Source organism: Bombus pascuorum, chromosome 2 (assembly GCF_905332965.1).
Source record: "Bombus pascuorum chromosome 2, iyBomPasc1.1, whole genome shotgun sequence".
Taxonomy (NCBI): Eukaryota; Metazoa; Arthropoda; class Insecta; order Hymenoptera; family Apidae; genus Bombus; species Bombus pascuorum.
Window position 1 is genome coordinate 8,335,974 of NC_083489.1, and position 25,133 is coordinate 8,361,106.

Sequence of the window (25,133 nt, forward strand, 5' to 3'; positions counted from 1 at the left end):
CAGTCGTAAATAAATGGCTCATCCTGCCCTCCGACTCTCCATTCGCCATATATGAGATGCCTCTTCACGATCGCCCACGCAACGTTCGTATCGCGCTCGGTTCTTCGAGTCTTCGTTCGCGAGAATCCTCGAGACGGCCTTCGAATCGTTAGGATGACGGGGTACCACGATGGACGAGAAGGTTTAAGGGTCACTTCGAGAACCATTGTTACATAATAATCGCTCGTGAAAGTATACTGCACATCGCGATGTCGCGTACGCCCACGAAATTTTACGTCGAAATCATAAAATATCGATAGAAATCTAGCAAGAATACAAAAAATTCGAATTTCTAAAAATTCTGCCAATGATACGTAATTGGATTCAGACGTTCATTCGTTTTAGCATATATTACAATATACACGTATGTATATGTAAGTAATCTGAGTCATGTAAGGAGAATAAATTGCTGTGGCATTTACTTTCGATATAGCTTCGTCATTTAATTGACAGAGTTTGTTCATTATAGGATCGTTCGGTTTAGCATACTCCGCTGTATAATTTCATCGACTGAAAATCGTACAAAAATTTGATAGACCTCCGACGAAACCTAAAACAATAATCGTTTAATAGCTGACGAAGATTTGCAGAGTATAAAGTACGAGAAGACGTTTAACGAGCGGAATTATTGGAACGCTATTTGCTCTGGTCCGCCACCGGAGAAGGTAAATTATTCTGAGAACGATTTTACAAATCGTTCTACTTAGCGGTAAGCACCGATCGTTCAAGATAGAAGGAAACCCTTTGCACTGCACCGATTACTACGAAAGTGTTTCGCAATTTGGATTTATGTGCCGCTGAGTTTGATCGCGTTGCCTCCAATTTAGGTCGAACACGAGGTCATTGTCTTAACTGCGAATCAAAGATCGGATACACAACGCGGCTATGTGACTGAAAGCGCTTGTCGAAACATTCGATGCGGCGAAACTGGTTGCTATGCGGCGTACCATTTGTATCGTATATGCAAGCACGAGGAGACACGTGCCTAGCTGCGTACCTGTTTCGCAGACTCTCGCCGTATTCTCGTACGTGCGTTTCACACGCGTGTGCGCCAATTTAGAATGGCACTTTTAATAGCTTGTGAATGGATCACGACACACGCCGTGTTTTCCTAGCGAGAATCGAGAAAAGTGGCCAGTTGCGAAAAAGATGTAATCCTGGTATCTATATTTAGAACGAGCAGAAAAGTGTTTTCATACTTTATTAATATTATACATTAGGTTAACCTATTAAGAGGCTGATATATATTCAACAAACGATACGTTTATGTCTTCGGCGATTCAATCAGTCTACCATTCTCTTGGTCGATCATTACGTATTCCATTTTCTTCGAAAAGACTTCTTTTGTTCTTTTATCAATATTATATCTTCGATTTGATACACAAGCTGGGAAGAAAAAGGGGTAGAGGCTTAAAATGTTCGTGTGCGAAACACGTTTCTACTTCAAAGGATCGTAGGATAAGGTTTCTACCTTTTAAGGGGCCAAGTAATTTATAAATCATAAAGGCGTATTTAATTTTAACCACTATAATCAGCGGAATGATTCGATTTTTCGCGTTGGTGGAACAACGTCGTAATGAAATCTCCGCGGCGGGTCGATCTGTAGACGCATTAAGCTCCGATCGCATCGAATCCTCCTCGAGCATTGTCTTCGCGGGACGATGTAATTTATTGTAATCGTTCGATACGCGTACGCATTGCCCATCGTATTTCAATAAATAAACCCGAGTTGGCTGGTGATCACGTGCTCCCTTTCAAAATTGTTTTAAACGAACGTTCGATTATGGACGGTCTGTTCCATGACGATGTAAAATCATCGTAACACGATGGCGGCGTAATTTCCATTGAAAATAACCTCGCGGCCGAACAAAGTCATCTAATGACGATTATTCTGAAAAGTCTCGAGTACCCGCCGCCGTTCAAAGAACAGAAAACTTCATTTGTCTTCGCTCGACGCTCGTTAGACTTCCGAAGTACGCACCCTTTTCGAAGCGACGAACTTGATGATGCATCAACTTCAACGAACCTATACACGCGTCGAATGTGAATATTACTATGACGAGTCGAACGCGAATGGCGTCAAAGGGAAAAGTTGCCCCGGCGATAATTGCAGGGATGAAAGCAGGTGTTTCTACGCTCGCAACTCGACGTGAAACAACCTCCATGATATTTCTATGCGCTTGAATAAATTGCGGTGCGTGCCGCAATATCGTGATATCCAATAGACGTACTTGGAGGATCGACCATGCGTAAACCGAGCATTTCAAAGAATCTTGTATTACGCTTCGTTCTACGCAATTAGCAACGAAGATACTAGTGAAGTTCACCATCGAACGCAGTCGATCCCGCATGTGTGCTCAACGAGGAAAGGTTGAGCTACCGGGTTCCGAGGAGAAGACCAGCCGTAACAATTCGACATTTCCTGTGGGAACTTCCTTTCCGTTAGACTTATTAAACGCCACTAGCTACCATGATCTCGCTGCACGCCGCACGCAGACGTAATCACAATTTCCACACTACGTTTTACATCGTGTTTATTATATAATAGAATCGTTACGTAAGGAAATTGGAGCAGCGTAAGTAAAATCGCGAACATACGAATGATACGTAGACGCAACATGTTCGACAGAAACCGCCTAATCCGACGAAATTCGCGAAAGTTGCAAACCAATTTGCAACATGCCAATACGCAAGTGCGTTTCAACGGGAATGAGAACGTTAATTTGTCCACTAGGATCGTAAGTGAAATTTATTGGCTAGAAATTTCTGAATAGCGTCAATGAATTTATACATATTTACTTAGGTATACTTATATAGTTCGTGGAAATTTCGAACAGCTTCAATTTATTTCCTCATCGTCGACACGAATTCCATCCAGTATTCTACTTACGAAAAATCGAAGAAAGCAACACTAACGGAGCTATTCTCAAGCAGAAAACCGAATGGACCTACGAGTCGTCATAAATCTTCGTTCTGACGTTTCCATTTCGCCACCACTTTCCCTTTTCGATAATGAGATATGCACACCGTACATCCGGCTATTCTTCCAGATAATCCGCGCAAGAAGGTTCTCTCGCGAAGAAACACGAAACGCGACGAAGAGTAAGATTACGCGAAATTCTTAAAGAGGGTCCAAAAAAGGGAAGTCGAGGATCGGTTTAACCGCGGCGCGGACGAGCAAAAGCGCTGCGTCGACGCCGACGATGAGATAACTCGGTCGCCAGATTAGAGATCCCCGTTTCCCCGTGAATTTATCGTGGCTACGTGAAAAAATCCACTTTGTCGGCGGTTCGTTGGCGAAATCGCGGCCGCGCAGGTGATCGACGGGAGGAGCAAGTCGAATTATCGGTAATCGAATTAAGAGGACAAGTACTTACGCTAATGGAGGTCCGCGATTCACGAATAGTTGAGATTCGACGAAATCTCTTTGAAAGGAGACCGCCCGGATAAAAAAATTATCGAAAGATTGGGCAATCGATTTGGTTTAATCGATTCGATTAATTGCTCGAAATAGATCGTTGGAGAATCGTGAGAAAATAATCGGTGAGAATAGAAATGTTACGTCTACGTAGAAAATATTATTGCATTTGAAAGAACGAGAGGGATTGTTAAGAGGAAGAGGAACTGGAGTTCGTGTGAGAATGAAAATTGAATGCATTCATTCATCGAGCATTCTCACGACGATAGGCGAGTTCGAGTATTAACTTTCGTTCGAAGCACCGCAGGATCAAGAGGCCAACCGAACGGGTTGGCACACAAAATACCACCTTCGAAGGTTTAACGATCGTGTTTCTCCGGGCCGGCCTTGGAAGTTGTTCCGTTCGTATTCGCGGCAGTTACGTAATCGTCTAACAACGATAGGTAGGAGCCACCCCGCTAGACTCGCGCTGTTTTCTTTCTTAGAAAAAGAAAAAAAGACGAAGAGAAACTGGAATCAAGGCGAGCCTGAAATGTCACCAGTTCTCGAGGTAGATATTGAAGATTCGATATACGAACCTGTGGCATGTTAATTCTTAAGAGTTTGAGAACAATTTGATTCGCCAAAGTCACGGTTTAGTTATAAAATAAACAATATGAAATCGTGCTGATACAAATAAAAAGTTAAGATTTTAATCATTTTTCTGGACAGCGAACATGTGTAATAAATATTCACGGTTTTAGAGAGGAAGTTATTACGCATCAACGAGTATCGTTTGAACTGAGATTAACAGAAGAATAACAGACTACACTGAAGCAATGAATCCAGTATCACGAGGATCACAAGTAATCGGTCTTACATTCCGACAGCCATCGAAACCAGCTGCTGGCATCGTCGTCCCCTCCACGACTGAATGAATTGGAATGTCCGTTGACTAGTTATCCAGACAACGATACCACAGCGTTGAACATCAACAACGGCGATGCGTGATGATGGATACCATAAACTACAAACTATCGACTACCGGTGTCATCAACCCAGGATACGCCTTTGAAAATAATCGCTACATAAATACATATTACGAACAACGTAAATCGTACTAAAAACACAATAACGAATCCCATCTGATATTACGATTAAAAAAAACAAAAGATCTGCTACTCCAAATTCCGAGTCACACGATTCGCCGTGGAAGAAACGTAAAATCGCACCGAAGCCAACAGTCTCCCAGCAGGAACGTCTCAACGCGATGTCATTGCCTCTGAAAGCTTATCCGAGCAAGTTATCCGCGTGAGTCGACGTACTGCGCGAAGTCCAGCGGTTCACCGTACCGGAACCACGCTCCTCCAAGCCACATTCTTCGTCACTATATTTACGGCACTGTGTCATACTGTCTGAAGTCGGGAACGAAACGTGCGGAACGGAGAAACCGAGGTTACCGTGAGATTGATCCACCTTGTGACCCGAACGTCGACGATTCTCTTGGCGTTTCGAGCGCGTAGAGAGCAAAACGGAGCGAGAATCGACACGACAGCTCCGTGTCCTACAACGTAGATGGATATGAACGATAGGCAGGCGCGCGCTGCTGACATGCATTCGGGACGCGGACGTGTAGGTGATTCTGCCCGATGTATCGCCGCTTCGAGACTTTCAGGATCGTTCTGTATAATGTTAAGTAACGGTACGAATCCGATTGTGCCAGGACGAACGAGAACGTGTACAAATAACAATGATACGCCGATACCGCGAACCTCCGGCGTGGACTTCATGTTCTTTCGTATCTGCTTACCATTTGCATGAACGGTCGCCTTCGTGGTTTCTCGTCCGAATAACGAGGATTGCGAGGGTCTTATCGACCGGTTGTGAAAAAGGGATCATTTTCGAGGTTCAGTGTGATGGAGTACAACCTGAGAAGATTGAGATATTACGACTCGTCGGCGGAAATTCTAACTCTAGTACACGAAAACACCTACACGGATTATTTACATAGATAGGAATGAGCACTGAGATATGACGTAATGTTTTAAAAACAAACGTCAGAATATATTATGGAAATATCTACGCACAGGAATAATTATGATTCAGAAGAAATAAAAGTATACGATATTGGTATACGCGTGAAATATACACGGAAGAAATTCCACCGGATGAGAAGTGTGAAAAAGCCGATTTAATCCTCCAATTATGAGTCAGATTCGTTGTGCACGTTCGAAAAGTGGCGATGTTGGAGCAATTTGCATTTATTTAAATCCCTCCGGCTTACGAGCATGCTTGTACCGTCCGTGTCACATTCGCACCTTTATCTTAAACGCACCGGTATCGCCGCCTTCGACCGCCACTTTTCGCCTCAAGTTTACGGACGTGCCGCGCCGGGGCATTGACTCCTCACCGATTTACTCTCGACAAGACATGGCTTTCGCACCGGTCGACGTTACGAGGACTCACGTAATTGCTGACGGCTGCTAATACGTCCTGCTGCGAGAGAAGAAAAACCAGATTCGCAACTTTGAAAGCGCGTCCGGTCGCCTGGATCCGCGGTGTCCCGCCACAAGGATCCTGACTAATTTCAAGAAAATCCGACTTTCAATTCGAACGCATTACAATTTTCAACTTTCCCCTCTCTTTTTTCGTCTGTGCCCCGATCGATAGGTCCTGTGAATTGGATCGAAACGATCCTTGATCGCTCTTTTCATTTTGCTAACGTATAATGATACTCCGTTCCAACGTATTATAGAGTATGAATCACGGTAACCGCCTCGATGATTATCCTTGCAAAAAGCAACAGTGAATTCAGTTACGACGGAAGGAAGAAAGAAAGTAAGACGAAGTAACGAAAACGTTCGTCCGACGATGCAATTGGCGGCCAGAAGTCTTCCACAACCAGGTAAATACATAGGATATTCGCCTTCCAGTTGAATTCAACGTGGGTGTCCATGTCCATGAACTCGCGCATGCGACGTTCGCTGTACGGCCGGGATATTAATCAAACGCAAACGATTATAAAGCTGGCTCGATCGACGCGAATATATCTTCGCCGTGGGATGACGTCAGCCAAGCCGGCGAGCACTTGACGGCAGCTCGATATACACGCAGTTGATCGCGCAAGAAACGTTTGTTTTTGCAAACGTCCAGCAGGAGAAAGAGCAGAAAGAAAGAAAGGAACGGAAAAGAGATAATTTTAGCGTCGACCAGGCATTACGCCATGATACAGGTTTTAAATGCGTATAATTTATTCCGCTCGGCGACGGCGCGTGTCTCGTGCACGCCTCGCGGATCGCGTCGCAAACGAAAAGAATTCACCAACAACGCGATAGCCCTGACGTTCACTAGTGCGCACGCGGGCTCGCTCACGTTCGTGATCCCGTGTCGAGTAATTTATTCGCGTACCCCTATTAGGATTAGGTGTCGCGCCCTGTTCGCGAAACCGGCAGTAGCTTGTCGCGCGACGCGTTCCAGAACGGCTAAGCCCTCGAGAGACTCGCTAACTAGATCCAGAGGGTACACGGTATGCTGCATGGCTTCGTTCGTCCGGTCCGTGTCGCTAAAAGGGGTTGCAAGTGCACGGATACCGTACTAGTGGCAGTAACACTCGTCCACGCTCGGCTCGCGTGCCTTTCTTTTATTTGTCATCGATACTAGACGCCTTGTCCCGTCAACGATGGACAACGAGGTCACTGTCAGTCATGGGAACGAGCGCGAGCGTCTCGACGCCGCATGTCGCGGACGAGCACACGCTGCAACGAAATGTTTCTCATACCTTCACGATGTACCGTAAAACGATTACACGATTGACGATTATCCGCCGTCAACGCGAACGAATTGTGACGTTGCTCGTCTTGAGTCTCGTTACATAGAGAACCGACACGATTTGTTCGTTCGATACGAGACCGATGTGTTCTAAGACTGATACCAGGCAGCAACGATTAGTGTAATGATAGAAGCGGACAGCAAGCATACATATAGGTCGATATCTCTGAAACGCTAATCGTGTTTGTTGTTTTTTAATCGAACGATCTCTTATCGATTTCTTGAGAAACGCTGATTTGTGCGGAAAGAGGAGATGACATGTATGGAATCAAAGCGATACCCTTCATTGAGTCCCAGCTATTCGAATTATTTCATCAGATTCAGTGACGTGTAAGTATCAAAGGATACGGTATGCGCTTGATAGAAGCGTACGAGATAACCAAGAGACGAATAAAGAAGCAGTTGAATGTAACCCCTAGACTGGCCGGTCGATAGCACCAGGCCTGTGTCATTCTTGATTTAACGCAGCCTTACCGAGATCTAGATTGCGTCGAGCGTTTAGTTACGGCGATGACAACGGACGATCGTCAGACCCGAGTGATTCACCCGCAATCGGATGACTATTAGTTCGTAAGAAAAACTACTCTAATCGATGATCTGTTAAATTGCTTCAATAACATTATTTTTCCCGTCAGAACTATTACTTCAGTATTAGCGAAACGTTGAACGACATTTCATAAAGTTAATCAATCTGTAGATCATAAAATTCTAAGTTCCGAACCATTACATCAACATTAAGCTGTATCTTCGTTGAAGCGACAAGCAAGAATTTCTTGTTTAGGTTTCAAATTTCACTCCGCATTCCAATTTGTTACTTGTTTCTCGATATTTCTGCACGTTCCTTCGTGTTTCTAACAAATTCTCGAATGTTATTGGATTCTACTCAGAGTTGTTGCTTGACAGAGTCGTTGAGCGAGGACGTAACTTTAGGAAGCATCGCACGACAAGGTTCAAAGAACTTTTTGACTCGTATGTATACGGTTACAAATGTTCGTCGCAACGGGAACCGGCCCGACGACGGCCAAAGCGGTAGCAGGAAGGCACGCGCGCGCGCCTCGTCAGAAGACGTCGGGTGTGCTCACGAATATGAAAAGTACGCACATTTATGAGCTAAGCAAACGCGCGTGCGATGCTGCACACGTTCATGGAACGAAACTATCGGACAGGTTACCGGGTTATGTGCATGGAAACACACTCGTGCACGCTCACGCATGGATATGTGAACGCCACATTACGCGCGAGCCACGGCTCCTCGTAAACGCAATGTTTCCTGCACACCCTATTCCCCTTTCTCTTCTTTAGCTACTTACATACGGATAAATCGCCGCAAAGATGGTCGAGACAGATGCATCCCTGCGTCCTCGAGCGATCGAGGAAACGAGAACACATCGGCGGACCACGGGAAAATATGGTGTTGCGGTATAACGTGAGAAATCCCGGCGAAAGATCTCCTCCGGCCGTGTATCACCGTTGTGTGGCCACCGATCATTTCATGCCTGTTCTACGACCCGTCACCGAACAACCGGAAAGATTTTGCACCGTTAGGACGTCTTATCGGACGGTGTGTGCATTATTGCATCGATATTTCACGCCACGCTGGGACAACGCCAATAGGGAAAATACCACGTAGAATTCGCCGAGGAAAATGATTCACGGTGCTCGTTACCTTTTGAATGGTAACGCGCCGATGCGTGGGCACGATTGCGCTCCGATACGTGGAGCACTCGTGGTAATTATTCAGGCGCACCATTTCTTTGATCTTTTTAAATTATGGACGTATGAAGCTTTCTTGGAAGATTTGTAGAATTTATAGAACTTTCGATGTCTGTCTAACCTCGTTACACGCATGTATATTTGTCTCGCAATGGATTCACTAGGTTTAGAAATTTTTGATCGTGAATTTTAAACAGTTTCAGAAGAACATTTGAGAAGTTTAATGATTAATGGGATGCTGGAGTCAATAAGATCTGGAATCCTTATCTTGGATCTACGACATCGAGAACGTTCTAATCTCATGGTCTATAGGACATCCTCTATTACTCTTGTGACCCTTCCAACCATTGAGAAGTCTCGAACTACATAACCTAAGATCGAAGACCACCTAACCCCAAGATCTATAAATCTAGAAACGTCTATATCGAGTTCTATGAATTTTGATTTCTATCATGTGGTAGATACCTCGACAAATCCTCATCGAACACTATGAATTCAACGGTCCCTATATCGCGTTTGATAGACCCAGCGAGATCTCGATCGAATCTACGGACCTCCTATCGATTCCAATATATAAGAACGCCACCATATCGCGCCTGATAAATCGAAATTTATCGGTATCAGCTTTGCCCTTTCTATATCCTCCAACAAATACCTCCTCCTTACTGAAGAGAGAAAGGAAATGAAGCACGGTAAGAGAATCGAGCTAGCGGCTCTCATAGCGTTCAGATATTCCTTTATATACCAGAGAAGTATCATCGGAAAGCGAACAGCTCATAATAACTGTCTACCGCGTTTCTTCGATTTTATGGCACCATTCACGGTGGTATCTCATCCCTCTTTTTTCTCTATTATACATGTGGCTCAAGAATATCGAATTTGAATGTTATATTCGCAACAGTGGCGAAGGCGTTCGACATTTCGCATAATGCTAAAATACGATCACAGCTGTGCCGTGGCTGAGGTGCATTAATAAAATGACATATGAGAGTCCTTGATAACCAGTTTTCACCCGACTCCTGACCACTAATTTTCCCACTTATCATTCTACGCTGCTGCGCTGCGACTCCTAATAATCCGTTTCGCCTCGTAATAATGTGATCAATCAGTTGTTTCGACAACGGAGAGCCAGTCGGTAGAGCCCAGAGGGAAAAAAGGTATCGTTTCAATTAGTTCCCTAACGAGACGCCCGAAGGTTCCGAATAAATGTAGGACTACCTAGAACAATACCCCATTATATCAGATCGAGCCCCGATATATTAGCTATGGGTTGGAATAAAAAACTGATTAGAATCACACTCCTGCTACTCTAAACGCTGAGCCGGTGTACGCGGTAATACGTAGCCTCGAGCCAGAGGTATCAAACTTGCCTACGTTTTCCGGTTACAAATTAATTTCGAGACTAGCGTCGAGGTGAGACCCTCCGCTGTTATAACAGCAAAGGCGGAAAATGTAAATCCCATCGAGACACGGAGCGCGTAGGTGTTACGCGGCATTAATACCCTCTCGCGAGATCTTTCCCCGTGTACGTGTCTACCACAACCGATCGCGAGAATAATAACGTGGATTCCTTTTTCGGCTCGACGAGACTCGTAAGCCTTTCATCGCCTCTCGATTAATACGCTAGATCCATTAGTAACGCTACTTCGTTAAAAAATCTAATAAACACCCTCGAGTCTCTGCTGTTCGTGCGCAACCGAACTATATAAGTGGATAGATCCTGTATATTATCAACTTAGACTACTTGTTCTCCGTTATTTCTGGTTTATAGGTTAATTTGTCGAAACAAGGGAGAACGAATGTCCGTGTCGAGATTTTACAGTCAAAATGTTAGCGAAATTAACGCGCAACGTGCAATTTCACCGACCACTTACGATCGTAATAATTCTCGCAGCGTGTATTTTAGATGAATAATCGTGGTAAAATGGATTTATTCTCGCCGTTTAACGACGTCTTTACGCGATTATTACGCGAAGGAGACCGATATTGATTCCCACAAAACGTAGTTTTCACACAAGAAAGCAACGACGCGCTACGGAGATACGAAATCCCGTGGAATACCGATCTCACGAGTGCGTTCGTTGCGTAACTCGCTGGATAACGGTACCGTTTCACACCGATAACATCGACGGGGAAAATCGTTTAGTGAAAACCTATCAAACTAATGGTTCGTTTTAGTATTTTATAATCGACATAACCGAGCTGCATTTAGACATTCTATCATTTGGAAACGTACAATATTTCCCCCGCAGACCTAAATCTTTCGTTGCCACAACGTTCGCGGCTTTAAATCAATCCCTTTCAAGGTGCTTTGAATCTGAAGCAATAGGTCTACGAACGTCGATACGAAACCTAATTCCACCTTTCCATATCGAAAATCAAGATTTACGTTCATTGATCTGCTAACGTAGCAGGATAATATCCATTTTCTAAACAAATCTTTCCCAACTGCGCCTAACGGTCTCTACAGTAAATCACCCCCTTTCAGACTGTTCAATTTCTCAGTGAACCGAATCGAACACGCGTCGACGCGACTCCAAAATTCCGCTCAAAGCCAAGATTTCCTTCTGGCCTTTCATCGAACGGGGCACGCGTTTCCTGCGCGGCGCGTTTGCTCGTGATGCTATACAAACACGGCTGGAACAGACACGCCGCAAATTGCGGAGCGCATACAAAAGGAAAGGTTAAGCCTCGTTGCACATACACGCGTACACGGATACACACGCACCGGCAACAACCATTAAGTGCGTGGGTATATACCCGGGCAACTCGTACTCCCGCACGCGGCCGCCGATAGTTATCGATTCTGCTAATCGACATTAGCATTCCAAATGTCAGTATATACCCGGTATAATCCAAGTACACATGCGGCGGGCACAACACGCGCGTTTGTACACGCGTGCACCGATCGAGGGTAAGTCGTATCGGGAGAAAGTTACGATACAGCCATGGCGCAGGCGTAGGAATACAAGGTACTCCTCGAGCCAGTGGCATGACAGTGCTAAATGGTTCTAACCGCGTTAACGACACACACCGGCTGGATTTTGCCACTCACCCGATCGCTGATCGGGAACGGAGCAGTCTCGCGCTGCGAGACAGATCGCTACCCTCGATGCTCGGCGCATTACATCAATTACGATATGGACGCGAAACTTCAAAGCAGCGGTGAAATTTATCGGTGCACAATGAGACATTAATCCGAGCGTTCGCGATCATTTACATAACTGGCCGGTAATGGCGGCTCGACGTCGGATTGATGCTAATTAAGCTTCAATGGGCATCGATCACCCAACTGATTTTCCTCGATCCAAATCAAGGAAACAATGGAAGCCAAGAGGGGATTATGAAATCTGCACAGTTTTTGAGTTTGGTTCGTCTCTTTGTAGTCGTACGATCTATTTATTCAAAAATAGATCGGTATCGATGCAGTATGTACGTTGAATTGTTTTTTGTAATCTCGGCAACATGTATATATCTATCTTATAATTAAGATACCAGCATAGACAAAAATAATATGGACAAGTAGCAATTAAGGACGAGACAGAAATGTCAATTTGATTATCTTTTATGTGTAATTTAAATCAATTTACGCGTTTCCAGTCTTCGTTCGGTAGCGCATAGCAGGCAAATCAGTAGCACGTTATAAATGAAAAACCAGAGCCGACTGATACGACTTTCATCTCGATCGTCGTACATATCTGCCTTAGCTATCTCCGATCAAGTTTCTCACGTGCAAAAAGTGCAACTAAATTACCAAGAAGAAAGCACTTGGCGATTTGTACTCCTGAACGTTCCCAGGCTGCTTCGTCCATCACGTTTGCTCGTCGATACGAATTTCACGTATACGATGGCGTAAAATAAAACCGCGTCTCCATGCGTTCGTCGCGTGTTCGCCGGCAGGAATGCGGTCGTATCTAGTCCGGAAAACGCGACGCGTGTGGCATAGAATTGGATAAAAGCATCGCTGCTTTTGTATCTGGCTGGCGTAACACGACCTGACGACCAGAGTCGCGATACAATTTCACGCGGTAGCGAAAAATACCTAAGCCACCAAGGAGAAGACAGACGTTCGTGAAATCTCGCGATCAAAGCGGTGGACACGCGATAGAATCCTTGTTCGAGGCGACCCGATTGTGTCAGCTCGAGACGAGCATGCTTCGCAGATTCTTCTAGACGTACCGTTAAGTAACCCCGGTGAAAATAATGAGATCGAGCGAATCTGTACGAGGCCGACATCAGCTGTTGCGAGTCGAGCGTCGCATCGTCGCCGCTGTGGCGCCGCGGCTATATGATTTGATTCAATCTTGTCCTGTTTCGACAACAGAATAGCTACGAGTTTGGAATCTGTACAGTTGAGATAGGTCTAATCGTTCGAGTTAGTTAAGGATAATTGGCATAATTAAATAGGATGGAGAGTTTAAAAGTATAGTTAGTGCGTAGATTTAATTAAATTCATATACTGGCCCTTTCATCCGGTCACAGGCAATAACAACGTTCTCATAAATTTGCGAGTCCTTGGTACTCGTTATCCTTGAGAGTAGCATAAACGATATAAGAAAAAGTACGTATGTCTAGAACGATTTAGATAATTTTAATATTAACCGACGGTAATTGTCCTGTCGAGAACAAGGTACTATAACAGTAAAGCAAGTAATGATCCTTTTCCTTGATATCGGCTCAAAATTCCTGTACTCGGCAAACGAGTTAGACTAAGAAATAAACCAAATAACATCATCTCCAACCTACTTGCCTACAAAGTGACTCAAACGCTTCGTACCTAGCACGTATCGGACAGTGAGCGGAAACTGTTTGAATCTTCGCGTAACCTACCGGAACGCTTTCGCAACCGCGACACGTTCGATCACCAAATTCGTAGCTGCTAGCAAATTCTCTTCCTTTCCAGTCGCTCTTCCCCTTCCTTTCCTTTTACACCGGCCTCGATTTTCGAGCCACCGCTGCTACAATCCACTTTAAAATTCCTCGTACGATATTCAGACCCCTTTGCAAGCTCGTACCTTGGCGATCTCTGGCAAACCAGGCTCGTGTAACATGCGACAAATATCGACAAGCACCCAGTCGTAAATGTCGCGAATTATTGCGACGGTAAATCCCGGTTCGAAGGATAACCGACCCGTGCAAAGCGGCGATAACGAGCGTCCATGTTTGCTCGTATCGAAATCACGACACTGAATGTAGAAGTAAGAGCAGTGAGAGAAGAGAAAAGAGAAAGAATGCCAGGGAGCAACTGACTCTCGATTCCATCACTGCCTTTATTTACAATGGTTCGAAACCTAAGTCAACAATCAGACCGAATACCTGCAAAGGCTACAACAATGCCCGTTTTACCTAGGTATCGGAGCCCCCGTGAATCATGAAAATATTTCTCAGAAGCGTTTCATCCACGAAGAATTCGACCAACCTACCCTGTCGTTCGTCTTGCTTTCATTTTGGACTACAATGCCGTACGAGAATGCAAACAACTCGCGACAGAATATTACCAGAAACCTTAAGCCCGGTCTAATCCATTATCGTTTCAACTCTGACCACAGAGATTGTTTCACACGTAAGCTAATTTCAACCAAACACAAAATTTACGGACAAATGGTCTCTTCGGGATTGAAGACATTCTTTGTATTTCAACGACGTTCGATAAATATTTACTGCAGTGTAATTAGTATCGGATTATTTACATTTTAAACCCTCCAGTTCATCATAGATCAAAGAAAGACAAGAGGTTATCGATATGTAAACAAGGCTATGATTTTGTCCATTATAGTTTATTGTTTGCTGAAAAGTATATCCACGTAATACCAAAGAATAATCGAAGCACAAACAATCGAGGCGTTATTGGCAATTCGCTGATCATCACGGTTTCTTCAGCCGAAGAAACGATCGCTGAAAGAAAGTCATATGGCGACTGAGATACGCCACGTTGCAATGAAATCGTATAACAAAGCGGTTAAATTTGCCTTGAATTTCTTGCCGCAACGTATTCTCAGATTATTACAGCGCGCACTATTCCGATCATGCGCCGTTTAACCTGACATTCAGGGAATTGTCTGTCGCAAGTGAACTCGGTTTGCGCAACCTCGCGAGATACGGACAGGAAACATTAGCCTGACGCTATTCTTAATTTCGATACGTTATTGCGGTTATTACGAATCACGATGTTATTAAATACATCATTGCGCAATTGAAAAACACTGCAATTCGAAGATGGAATGCTGAGGATGGAAAGGGAAAATGATATCTCGATAACGGTATCGAAAATTTCTTAATGCTTGTCTTGCCGAAAGGATTCAAGAGCAAAAACATTAAACGATCCTGTCGGCGAAATGAAGCGTGACAAATATTTTCGCCAAGAAACCACCGAGCAGATTTCACAGAATCTCCTAATGAATTTATACGAGCTTTCTCGCAAATTCCGATGTCTCTCCATCGATAAAACACAAAAAGATACGAACATTTTGTACAAAGTATGCTCTTAGAAATATACAAGGTCCGTATGATTTATATATCTATCTATTAGCAAAGGAACTCTTTTGTATAAATTTATGACCAACTCTGGTGAGGCAATCGCTATCTATCTCGCAGAAACTGTGTATCTAAGAGGGATTCGAGCGAAACAAGGCAGACTACGAGCTAGTTAACCGTTATCATTGTTTCGTGTACCAAACGTGTCGAATAACAGCACGCTTGGGCGCATCTTGCAGTCACATAGCAGAGCGATCGTTAATTAGAGTAATAATGGCATTATACTCACTTCGAATATAGAAGTCGATGTAGCGGCGTCTACGCATCGTCGCTCAACTATCAAATTCGCGATCCTTCGAACCGCGGGGAAACCAGGAAAGGTAAAATGCGTAATCTTCGCTACTAGATAACAAGCGAAGTGATGAAACACAGTTCTACCAGATGTATCACGACTACCGGAAATCTTATGCTCGGCTACCGTTTACAACTGTTATCTCCTTCTCTATGCAACGATCCGATAAAATGATCGATATCGATGAATCTCGATACCGTCTTCGCGAAGAATGCCAAGTCTGTAGCATAAATAACAAACGGTTATCTCGAGAAGAAGCGAGGAATTCTCGTTACGAAATCTACGATATAACATAGTACCGACGAATAAAATAAACCCGATGCAATCACTCGTCGAGCATTCTGATAATCGAGTCTGTCGGACATCGCAGAAAAGTTGGACTCCGCGAGAGGAATAAAATTGCGGGATGTTAACAGTACGACATTATCGCGACCGAGGAAAAATGTTTATCTATCGTAAATGCTATACTATCGCTTGCAATTCACGTTGTGCGATTTCAGGAATCTCGGATTGGTAATAAAAACGGTTTATTATTCGACTTTCTTTTCCTCTATCTGGAATTCTCTCTTTTCTCGGGCTGATTGCTCGACAACGAGCCGGTTAAAACACTGATTGCATATATCGCGATTGGGATTCCGTAAGAGGCGATATACGTGGCCTTATTTCAGTCAAGGACTCTCATAATTTTTCGAGATCATCGGCTTCGATAAAGTTTGATTTTCTGCCGCGACGCCGGCACTCGGGTTTGCTCGAGCGCGAAACAAACGTGAAAAGAAAGGAACCGGACTCAACGCGTCGCGGTCGCGCGCGAACCAGTGAACGTTTTTAAACCTTATCATTGACCTATCATATGGAAATGAGCAGATAACGTATTGACTATGGAAAGGATAATATTTAACCCGGCCGAGAAAAAAATCCCGAGCCATTGTTGGTTTCCTTTGTCCACGTTTCTGCTCAAGATAACTTATCTTCTTTGCATTAGCACGAATCCGTGTGTACCTACCATTCTCTACACTGAACTCTTGCGTTTTGTCACAAAACTTAAAAAGATAAGTATTAGATAAATATTAAGGATGATGGAGGGTCAGATTAGTTTTAGTACGATCTCGAAAATAGTTAGGTAGCTGGAAGTTTCACTCAGGTCAGAACGCCAGTGAATACCCAAGGGTCGTTCATAGTTCGCGGGCGAATCGCTTGCACAATGACCGGTTTGCTTTGTGCGATGTGTCATCGACATTTGCAGAATCGCTCATTGTCGCAAATGACTCGAGCTCTCCGGCACGAATCGTCGGTTCGAGCAAAAGGCACGCAAAGACTATCTCTCCGCTGGAGTCTGTTCCATCGCGTTATCTATTATCGATTATAAATCGCCGTCGCGTTGAACCTGCGGCTAAATTCGAGATGCATCGTCGTCTCGATGCATCGAATACACGGCGTTAAATCGATCGTTCCTTTTCTTGAACACAATGGAAGAAAAGCAACGACGTTGAACGACGACGAGACTAAATTTAGTTGGACGCCGTGTAAATGGCCGCGAATACTTGGCAGACATCTCAAGGCTCTTTCCGATAACACAAGTCAATCCGGTCGATCAACTTTACTCTAAATTGCCGAGAGAAAATGGAATATAACGGAAATTTGTCTCGTCGCCAGATTAATTCAGGTTGATCCGCACTTTCAAAAGATAACCACGAGGTAGGTTGGAATGACTTGATGCGATAGGAAATCCCGCCACTTAAATGATAATAACAGTCCGGTGTTAATGCATTCCAGAGATTTACCGAGTCGTTTATCATAAATCGCCAATAGTATGCAATAAAGCTGCACATAGGTAATATCAAAACGCAACAAGTAACAACCGATGGGTTCAAGAGAATCCTATTGCTCGTACACGTTACTTCCTCTCGATCTCCAACCCTCAACCCCATCGATTTCTTAAGATTACGGTTCAATCGTCGATTATAGTTACTCCGGATAGTTGCCTGTGGAGAATGGCTATTGCCTGCCAACAGGAATATTAATGCGAAAGTTATTTGCTAGGCCGATCTTTTCCTTCCTTCCCTCGGTATTCACCGGCTCGTCTACCCATTCCCTTCGTTATCCTACATTACTCCCCGTTTAATCTCTCTTTTTCTCCGAGCGAAGGACATCCGGTTTCGTCGTCCGGCGAGCATCCGCTGCTCTGCTATAGAACAACCGGCCCAGACGTGCGAAACGGTAGGAGGCCGACCGGATAGAGAAACGGCTACGGGAGAAATGCTCGAGATGCTTCGAGATACGCAGGCTAGACCGTCGTCGACCAAGTAAATCGCAGATCGTCGCTTCAGATATCATCATTCAGCAGTTTCGCGTCGTGAGATATCTTCAAGTAGTGACACATCGGCGATATTTTTCGTCTAACAACTCTTTACTCTGAGATCGTTCGCGTCGAAGTGAGTCGCTCCAAATAATTGCCGGATCATCGGTCCGAATGACTTCATACTCTTCGTATGTACTTTAGACGGCTCGACGCGCTAGATAACATAAGGTACTCGAAGTAAATATTAGCGTACTGGATGTACGGTTCGTTTCTTCCGCCTCTGATATCCTGAACCGCCTTTGCCAACGCGATTCTCTAATTGCTCGCTTCGAGCAACGTAATAAAACGCAATGCCCGATTCCTACATTGAGTAACGCACATAGCCACACGGGCAAATAAACTTCGATTATTATTGTTTCTAGCGTGGGCAATTTACGGTAGAACCGTAGAACAGCGAGCCAAGGATCTGACTTACGTTAGTGGTGCACGATCATTCTTAAGCGTCCGTGGCTTGCTCCGTGCAGAAAAATCCAGTGCCCTCGTATAGTAGTTCCTAGATTAGCAAGTCACTAATGACCCGGCCATTCGTCATGCTACATAATTCTCCTCCCGTGTTTGATACTAATATGAATTCGTAGCAGAGCAGCAAGTCGAACTGCTCCTTCGGGTTTCTACTGCTCACGGATATACCATAATGACCCTCTTGCGGCGTCAAGAACGCTTTGGAGTTAAAACTCCGAATATCTCTCGAATTCGTGCGAGTGACCCAGAATATTACTAACTTCGTGAGAAAACTGGAACGTCTTCTAGTCAAACTGGCTTGCCGTTCCAACCGGCAATCGGTGAGAAGAGGTGCAAGCAACGGAGCCAGAGACCTATATTTACCGTGTCTACCACGAACTCGCGTAATCCTCAAGAGGAAGACCGAGACACCTCCCGCACAGCATCGTCGAGGCATACGTGCTCTATTAGAGGCAATAGCTTTTCACCTATGCTCCATGCAAACGCTTTTCTTTCATTCGGCATAAAAATCTCTCTATATGCAATTCCTATCGGATTCTTTCACCGGATCTACGATTTCCTCTGAAACCTTGACCGATATCCGAACAGATGCTGCGCCAAGGTTCTCACGTCGATTGAAAAATTGCACGCGGCTACTTTGCATAATGTTACTCGAATAATAATTAAGCTGGACGAAACATAATACATTGTGAGACTTAAGGCGAGATTGCATGCAACAAGTGTTGAAATTCAACAAGTATTGCTAGCTATAACGTAATCGCGTTATATCGTTAAATTATTATACATGTGCAACGTGATAAGCTCGGTATTGATCGAATGGCGGCAACATGTTGGGTGGAAAACAAAACAGAAACATAGCGAATAAATCAACGGTAATGATCTCGAAATACAGCCAACAAATAATTCCCATAGGTTTACCCGGGGATAAGAGAATCGTCTTCGCATGTACGTACGTACATCGATACCTGTTTATGCTGGTAATTATTACATCAGTCTCGTATATAATACTTAAAAAACGATCTATCATAGGATTTTTTCGAAAGTACCAGAGTCATTGCGACGGGAATTGCGCAATGCTCACGAGCTCTTGCGTGAAAACAAAAACGAACAATGTTATGCTATAGTTGTATCGAATCCAGTGCCGTGGTAATTTATATTCGAGCAATCTATTTTCTATCACTCGTCGAGGAAAATTCATGTGATCGAGATTTATCTAAAATAGAAAGCGAAAGGAATAAACTTGCGTAATTTGTCTTCCATATATTAACAATTACTGCCAGTGTCATGCTTTTTTCCTATTAATCAAAAATATTCAATGACAGAATCGCAATTACGCGAGTTCAATGAAATACGATCGCGAGTAGGAACTTAATTTTATCGAATGATTCCTCGCGGTAGTATTTCCGAGAAAAACTACGTGCGGGTACTCTCGCTTCATTGAAGAATCTCTGAAAGTCAATATGTACCCCGGAAAAAACCTCGTTCTCTGTTACGACCAAACTACGAACTATTTAGTTCGACAATAAGGTTGTTGTAGTGGATACGCAATGAATGTGTGTGCTGTTTACGCTGTGCGTCATGTCTCCTTTCATTTACTAAACTCCTGATCTTTGATGTTGTATCTTCACTATACATTAACACTCGGCTGAATTAGAATTCGCGTGGCACGCTGAATAAGTACACTTAGTACACGTTGTACACAACGAGGTGTAGCAACGCGTAATACCGAACAAATATTTACTGACGAGCTAGCTAGGAAATCGGGGGGATTCGCGTGAAAACGCGTGTTTGAATTACTAATCGTGCCACGGTATGAATGTCGGTTGACGGCCGTCGAAAGCAAGGCAACTGAAACGTTTCAGGAGCGTTTCAAATTCTGATTTTATCTATAAAGAGTGGTTTCGTTACCCTACTTTCGTTGCTTTCCATGGCTTCCTTATAATCGCCATAATAGCCCGCATAAATTCCCTCCCAATCAAAATTTTCCTTTTATTCGTGATAGCAAACTTGGTAGACACACGATGAGCAAAAACAACCCGTTTATGGGTGTTCCAGGGTAAAACAACTCCTGATGAACAAGAAGCAAGGAACTCAAAGCGTCAGACACGAGGCGAATAGACGAACTTTCACTTTAATTCGCTGACGAGAGGTCGCGACCTCGGTTGATTCGACCTGATCGGTATATAAGTTAATGGTATTTTAACAAGGATCACATTCGGCTACCCGGCATAGCTCTGCTTATTCATTCAACTTTTGCCCGAGACCGTAATTAACAAGCGTAGGTAAGTACGTTGATATCGATGGCCGGTAGCACGTGAGGTTCCTCATACGGCAGGATCCTTCTGTCCTTAAAGCTGGTCATGATTCATTCATGAGGCGAGTCTTCAATTGCAACCAGCAACCAGGGAAACGAGCACAACGAGCACAAGTTTCGCGATACTCGATGTCAATTTCTCGCTACATCCTTTCCAGAAACAAGTATTAGCATCAAGGTCGGCGAAATTACTGGACGAATATTTCTACTCAATTACGGTAACTAATTCTATTAGGACTTCGGTATTAACTGACAATGACATATTGAATGGGCTTAATTATTCAATTTTCAGACCTGAATGACAGAGTCGAACGAAAAACAGAGATAGGGCCTGGGCGGTGTTATTTCATCGATTCGTGTTGCTTCAGGTAGATCGTACGAAAAACTATCGTGTCGAAAGGCCGGGGAAGGAAGCGGCTTCGACCTTCGACGACGCGAAGAAGAAACAACCCACGGATTTATCGACGTAAAGGTCAAGGCACTCCAGAGTATATGTATATCGAGTCGATGTCAAGGCCGACGTACTCGCCGAACGATACAACTCCGTGCGCGTGTGAATTTTTCATTGGAAAATCGGTCGGTTCAAGGTTTACGAACTGATGAGTCAGAAAGGAAGCAAATAAAATAACGAAAAAAGGAGAAAAAGATTATGAGATAAAAGTTAGAAATTTTACGAATGTAAATGCAAATATAGGGCTACAGAGGCATATATGTGTAGTTAAATGATTAAATATTCGTGATCTTACAAACAATCCACTCGCTATATACAAGCTATAGGTAGATTAAAAACATTCCCGTATCAGACGTAAATTCCTTCTTTCAACCTTCACGTTTGACTCACTGTCCAAACACGAGATATCCTACGCACTTTAACCAGCACATCAACAAAGAGACCCAAAACGTTTCACCAAGACTGATGCTACTTACTAACACATTTTTCATACATGCGAATACGAAAATTGCTATTGAACGTATAAACGAAACGAGGTAACGGGAGAACATGCAATCTTCCTAGTGGAAAGCAATTCGAAAGAACAATGTGCCATGCGGAAAATGGTCGAGGTCCGTGTGTGAGAAAAATTCTCTGAGAATGTTTAGCGTGTTGTTAATGGTGAGTACATACAATCGGGGATGCGCACACTTCGTGTCTAGATATCCCGTTGCGAGCTCGTTCCTGCCGCCGCTGTAGAGGCTGTTGCTCGCCAGCAACACACAAATACCGAAGATCCGGTAAGGATCGTTATCTCTCGAGCTTGCCCGTGCAAACGAAAGAAATGCGACCCGTTAAAATACGCGGCGATTCGTTCCTTCTCACCGTGTGAGAATTACGACGTGATGCGCGCGCATCGTACGCCATGCTCGATTTTTCGCGAATGATTACGTTCGAAAAGCAACGCGATTATGAATAAAACGAGTGTTTACGATGATAACGTGAACGACGCCCAGTAACAGTACGTTTAATTTTGTTCGATCGACGCGATCGAGGTAACAATTACGAAGCTATTATGTAACGATCGTATAATTTTCGTTTGCACGTGGAACAACTCCGACTCTCGGTTTCGAAAGGAAAAAGGAGAACGCAACGCGTACAATGCTCAAGGGGAACGAGGATCAACCGTGCAGGTGTACGAGTAGAATATAACGCCAGGTACCCTGTTCCGCTATCCACAAGAAATGCAAGAAACAACAACTCCGACGAGTCGAGGTCGCCTAGAGCGTCTCGGGTTCGCAAGCCTATGGAATCCGAGGGGATCGTAGCCGTCGTCGTATTCTATGCCACCTGGCAGCGGACTGACAGCTGGTGGAGACCGACGAAATAGAAAAATGAAAACAAATAGATACCTGTAAGTAGGCAGATTCCCACCTGTTGATTCAGCGTCGACTAGGTTTTCTTGCGGTTGCTACGCGCGGGCCCGGTTCCAACGGACAAGCGATATCCAGGATGACGACCGGTCGTGGATCGTAGAAGGCACACAGAGTAAGTCGGAGAGAGAGGTTAGAACGATCGGTAATATCGTGAGAGCGACAGAGACCGAACGAGCACATCCACTGTTACACGCACAGCACGTTAACGCGCCGGCTGAATCCTGCCCCGCTTTACACCACGTGCGAGACTTTTCGTTAATAATAATCGACTGGTAAATCGATCGTGTTGTCACGGTGACATCGTCGCGGGGGCAGGTATAACGTTAATGCGCGAACAAGCGTCTTTCTTAGCGTCTCGTGACGACGACAGAAAGGACACCGTCATTCCACCGTCGAGTTTGGAACGAGACGCGTTCCGCGATCCACTCCGCGCGAGTGCTGATACACGACTGTAGCCGAAGTTGCACGACAGCATGACCGAGCAGAGGGACCGAGAAAAGGCGAAAGAAGCCGAGACGGCTCGAACCTGAACGACCACGGCCGAACCCACAAGATGGAATGCACGCGGACGGAAATCAGGCGGGATCGGAATCGGGATCGAGCTTGGGTTTGCGCTCGGGCTCTCGGGATTGGGCTCGGACTCTCCGGTTCGAAGTCGATCCAAGGCAAACGACCGCTCTACCCCGCTTCTTTCGTTCCTCCGCGCCGTACAGCCCCCACCGGTTGGTATAATCTATGTCTATTATCCTCCTCTCTGTGTTTCTTTATTCCCTATATACCGGCATCTTTGTCCTCCATCTTCCTCTCTCGTCCGTGATGTTGATTTTCTAGTTTGTTGTAATATTCGCCATGCGAAATTCGCAGTCGAGATAGACGGTAATTAACGTGCTGTTGCATCTAGACTGGTGTAGCGACCTTCTTTTTTGCAATTTTATAGTTTTTAATTATTCAGTTGATTCCCATGAAATCGACAGCAAATTAAACCAAAGTTCGATTTCTTTCCGATTCCGATTCCGTCGCATTTGATAATTCTCAGCTTGACGATTGGTCTCTATCGAAGTCGTCGAAGAAGTGAAAGCAATTTATCGCGATGACGTTTTCACTCGCGATGTGGGTGTAGCGCAATTGTTGAAAAAGAAAGAACAGATAAAAAAGACGCTTGGAGGTTTCTTTCCGTGCGACGTTTGTTTCGTCGTGCAACCCGTGTCTCATTTGCATATCCCGGAATGTGAAATTGAAGATGATAAATAAGAGCAAAAGTCATTTAATGGCGAAACCCGGTACCAAGGTGCGGGATGAGACGTATAAAAATTCCTGGCGTATCGCGTACGCCAGACGATACATTTCTTTTTCCGTCAAATCGAATGTTATCGTTAATCACATCGGATTGCCGCGACGAAGATAAAGTGGCTTCCTGACGAATTTACATTAGCGCACGGCGGCGATGTCGTCGAGAGATCCAGTCTTGCAATTAGAACGCTCGCTCTTAAGACCCATACGATGATATCGGAATTACGCGGCAAACCTTTTAATCCAACACTCTGTAATAATATGTTAATATTTCAAGGACTGAAGGAAGTCAACTTAACCTCCATACGGATTGTACCGGTTCGTAGAGGAAGAAAGTTCCGTCGCGTTCTGATGAATCTTCTAAGCACAGGTGTTGTTTATTCTTCGAAATTGTTCCACGTGGGCGGTAATATTTCTAGAACGCACACCAGCCAGCTTTATTTAGATCTAATCTCGTAATCGTGTCATTAAGGCCTTTTCTCGCGCGTTTCACTTCTTCGCAGGTTTCTTGACACCATTCGGTCCGGCGAACGATGGCAGTAAAACGAAATTCAATGATAACGGATTACCGTTCCTGTAGATACAGCCGAATGTTTATCGTGGACATCGGTGGTCCTTCCACAAAGAAATGTACATTCTCGATACCATAAAACTCGTGGCGAGTTCTCTCGCTTCCTTCACCCACGCGGCCACCGTCCCATAAAATGTGACTAAAACGCGGCATACCCGCGCGTTTATTACATGTTTATGAGTATACTTACATAATGCTGTCCGTGTACGTTTCAGTTCGGTGAGACTTTACGGGTCGGCCATGCTGTTTACCAATGTAACGTAAAAATTGCGATTTCGAATTTTCGAAGGACACGCACAATTCAAAATACACTCCTGTCCGCTAATGGATCTTTGATATCCATTTTAAGTCTCCCAAATCTTCCGTTCCTTCCTTCCAAAGCAGTCACAAAGGAAGAAAAATCGTAATTTAATTCGAACAATGATCGATTCCTGTACACTTTTCGTAGAAAGTTTATGAACGCTGCTG

At 44.4% G+C, this 25,133-nt stretch overlaps 1 protein-coding gene across 3 annotated transcripts in view; it reads right to left on the minus strand.

Annotated features, from left to right (window-relative positions):
• LOC132904523 (uncharacterized) overlaps window positions 1-25,133 on the minus strand; it is a 165,401-nt gene that overhangs the window by 104,016 nt on the left and 36,252 nt on the right. The window contains exon 1 of one of the 3 annotated variants that reach the window (XM_060955094.1): window positions 22,803-23,464. The exons of 1 other annotated variant lie outside the window; for it this stretch is intronic. The gene's annotated coding sequence lies outside the window, so the exon portion shown is untranslated. Of the gene's footprint in view, window positions 1-22,780; window positions 23,465-25,133 lie in introns of those variants that run through there. One more of the 3 variants, XM_060955093.1, reaches the window with a different exon arrangement.